The sequence below is a fragment of the Elephantulus edwardii genome, unplaced genomic scaffold, assembly GCF_000299155.1.
Source record: "Elephantulus edwardii isolate Elephantulus edwardi_28Jun2011 unplaced genomic scaffold, EleEdw1.0 scaffold00006, whole genome shotgun sequence".
In the NCBI taxonomy this organism is placed as follows: domain Eukaryota; kingdom Metazoa; phylum Chordata; class Mammalia; order Macroscelidea; family Macroscelididae; genus Elephantulus; species Elephantulus edwardii.
The window spans coordinates 173,962-178,049 of record NW_006399756.1 but is presented as its reverse complement, the minus strand read 5'-3'; the positions used below and the strand labels follow the sequence as shown (position 1 = coordinate 178,049).

General features: G+C 40.1%; 2 pseudogenes; one reads left to right on the top strand and one right to left on the bottom strand.

The window, feature by feature from the left end:
* The window catches only part of LOC102868832, a 2,822-nt pseudogene extending 2,307 nt beyond the window's left edge, over positions 1 to 515 (bottom strand).
* A 2,104-nt stretch (positions 516 to 2,619) lies between these two features.
* LOC102868421 lies at positions 2,620 to 3,515 on the top strand (annotated as a pseudogene).
* The last annotated feature ends 573 nt before the right edge of the window (positions 3,516 to 4,088 follow it).

Sequence of the window (4,088 nt, the reverse complement as noted above, 5' to 3'; positions counted from 1 at the left end):
AAAAACAAAAATAAAAAAACCCAAACAAACCCTCAACTTCTGAATCTTCTTCACCTTCACTTACAACAAATTCTTGTGATGGATCATTTGCAGTCAAGTTTCTTCCCAGCATATTTCATGTCAGTGCAGACCCAGTGTTTCTCATCTCTGCTATTAGCCCCCAGGAGAGTATCAACGGCCCTGAACCATCAGCAAGAACTGAACTTGCACTGATTCCTGAAAGACCAAAGAAAGAACATTCTCTATCTTTATTGTTGTGGCCCCATTTGTGACATTTGATGCACCTCCCGTTTCGAACCTGAAAAACAAATGGTTGATCTCTGATGTTCATGCTATATTTGGAGTATTATTCTTGAGGAGACCGTTTCTGTCACTCAAATTTTTATTCAGTCTTTCCTTCTGCCGCTTCTTTCTCAGCTCCTGGTGGACCTCAGACATGAAGTTAAGGCTGCTCTTTACATCTTCATCTCAAGTCTGTTATCCTATGGTTCTTGTTCTTTGAAATATTGTTGCATTATCTTTGAGATATAATTACACTATTTTTGGGCCTCTTGTTTGAAGCAGTTGGGTTCTGGAAAGTAGGTCATTTGATTAACAGTCATTTGTGGTCTGTTTGGTCTTTTTAAATTTAATTAACAGTCAGGTGTGGGCTGTTTGGTTTTTTTGGACTTAAAAGTCAAGTGTGGGTTTTTTAGTCTTTTTTATTTAAATAGCAATCAGCTGTGGGCTGGGAGCCTCTTGTTTAAACGAATTAGGACTTGGCGCAGCTTTGTGATTATAAGTTGGTTGATTCCTGCCTGAGAGCCTCTTGTTTGAAGCAGCTGGATTCTGGAAGGTAGAATTGTATTTGACTAATAGTCAGTTTTGGGCTGTTTGGTCTTTTTAATTTAATTAAAAGTCAAATGTAAGGTTTTTGGTCTTTAATTAACCATCAGTTATGGGCTAGGACCCTCTTGTTTAAACCTATTAGGACCTGGTGACTGGGCCTTTGTGATTACATGTTGATTGGGCTGTCCAGGTTGCTGCTCTTGGGCCTGGTGTGAAGAGGGATTTGCTATTAGAGCTACAACAAAATTGTCATTTTGTTGCTTTTGGGGAGAACACTGTTTAATTGGTATAGCAGTTGTCTCTCAATTTGTTATACTAAGATAATTTATGAGTTGCTGTGATACTGAAAGCTATGTTACTGGTATGTCAAACTCCACAAGGATTTACCCTGGGGAACAAGTTTTAGTAGAACTTCCAGATTAAGACACACTAGGAATCAAGATTGGCCATCCACTTCTTAAATAACAGACCTTCTAAAAGCGCTATGAACAGTATGGGAACACATATAGTTATAATAGTAGTGGTAGAGCCCAGATTGGAAGTTAGCTGAAATGAGAAAAAAAAATTATAATAGGAACATGGACTGTATGTAGCTTGAATGTTAGAAAACTAGAAATTATGAAAAATGAAATGCAACACATAAATATAGATATACTAGGCATTAGTGAGATGAGATAGACTAGCATTGACTACATTGGACAAGGTACACACATAGTATACTATGCTGGAAACAGAAGAAAAATGTTATTGCATTCAAAGTAAAAAAAGGTAATTGTTCTGTCCTGAAATACAATGTTGTGAGTGATATTATCCATACACACACATAGAAAAACTGTTAATATGACTATTATTCAAATATAGGTGCCTTTAGAATCAAAGAAGAAGAAATTGAAACTTTTTACCAAATCTTTCAGTCTGAAATTGAGTGACCCTGAAATCAAGATGATTGGTGACTGGAATGCAAAAATTGTAAACAGTGAAGAAAGAAGTTTGAAAATATGGGCTTCATGATATAATTATTTATTATGTCTGGAAGTAGAATAATAAAATTTTGTATTTTCAATGATTAATTAATTGCAAAGATCTTTTACAAAGACACTAATGGTGACTTTGCACATGGACCTCACCTGATGGGTTGCACAGGAATCACATTGACTACATCTGTAGAAGGAATCATTGGAGAAGCTCAGTATCAGCAGTCAAAATTAGCCCGGGGGTGAACCTGTGGGTAGACCATCAATTACTACTCATGTTGTTGTTGTTGTTGTTGTTATGTGCCATCGAGTCCCTTGCGACTCATAACGACCCTATGTACAACAGCCCTAAACTCCGCTCTGTCCTGTGCCAATCGCACTGTCTCTGACACTCCCATCCCAATTATCCCAGTCAGTGAATCAATCCACCTCATAGAGGGCCTTCCTCTCCTGCACTGTCCCTCCACCCTCCCAAGCATGATGTCCTTCTCCAAGGACCTGTCTCTCCTCACAACATGTCCAAAGTATGTTAGACGGAGCCTCAGAATCCTTGCCTCCAAGGAGCCACCCGGTTTAACCCTTTCCAGGATGAATCTGTTTGTTTTCCTAGCAGTCCATGGTTTTCTCAATACTCTTCTCCAGCACCACAGCTCAAAGGCATCAATTCTCCTTCTATCCTCCTTGGTCATTGTCCAACTCTCTGATGCATAGCAAGTGATTGCGAAGACCATGGCCTGTATCAGACGCACCTTAGTCTCCAGAGAGCAAGTTCAAATTGAACTGAAGAAAATGAAAACAAGGTCATGAGAACCAAAATATGACCTTGAATCTATTCCATGTGAGTTTTAATATAATCTTAAGAATAGGTTTGGGAGAGACGACGCAGCCCGGCCCTGGCCCGGTGGGCATGAGTTAGAATTGGAGCCCATCCCCTCCACCTGACTGAAACCAGCATCACATGGTTGCTAACTGCTCTTCATTCACCTTTTGCCTCCCAGAAAAAAACGCGACAGTGTTCTCAGAAAGCTCCACTGCTATTTCACCAACAACCGCTGGAGGGCTCATAATACTGCTGCGGACCTCCACGGCCTCCCAGCCACAGTAGACAGGTGCCCAGCAAACACATTGACCACGATACACTCACTTCCTCGGTATTGCCTCAGTTTGATACAACAGCAGAAAGCGGTTTCCATGCTTACCAGAAACGTCGTCTTCGAGATCAGGCAAGAAATTAAAATCGGAAATCTACCACCTCCAAGTTTCCACATCTAACTTTTAAGAGTCCATAGACTTCTTCCAGTTCAGCGATGTCGGGAATCCCATTACTCAGGAAGAATCCCAATCAGTCAGAAAATTACATTTCCAGAAGACCCTTAGTTCTTCTAATGCCCAGTCCCCAAAGCTCTGGGGAGCTGTCATTAAACACATTTCAAAACCCAGTTTACATGTTTATTCCACCAGATATCTAGACCCCAGAGTCTTCTCCTGTGAGGGAGGAACTTGTGCCCCCAGATCAGAGGGAAAATAACATTCCAAGTTTCCCCCTTCATCCTACTACTCCCAAGAGCCCAAAGCCTGGCTCTATTTTGGTTAAAGACATTCCTGAGGAAAAGTATGGGATAAAGGTCACCTGGAGAAGATGGCAGCACCTGTTGGCTTGCCTCAAGGGCAAAAGGGCAGCTGAGCAGAAGCCAATTCCTTGTGAAAAACTGAGATCAGATTTGCTCTTTATTAGGGAACTCAGTTGACTGTTGATTTTTAGAGTTGCTAGTCACTTTTCTGGCTCAAAAGAGAGTGTATCTATCAACAGAGCAAAATATAGATTAGCACCAATAGGGAAAAGATATTTTAACTGAAGTCCTGAAGTTCCAAAGAAATTCAATGTCCTAGTCTGCTTTTTTAAAATAGCTAGTGGCATAAGCTGTTTATTTAATGTTAAAAACAGTTCAATTCATATTTTTCTTATATTAGCTCTTTAAAATTTTCCCTTACCAACAATATATAGATAGATAGATAGATAGTAGAAAAGTTTTAGAGAATCCTGCCTTTTTTTTTTTTTAAATAAAACCTTACTTTTTTACTGTTTTGTCTGTGTACTGTCAAATCGGATCGGACTGGTACTGGAGGAGATTGTCCCTCCTTCAGCAGAGAATCTGGTTGATTTGAACCATGTTCCTCTGGGATTGCAGTGCAGCTTCTTGCCACTAGGCCTCTAGAGCTCCCTGAGAATCCTGCTTTTTATTGTCAGTAATGGAACAGTACTGCCCTGCCCATAATGTTTTTTTT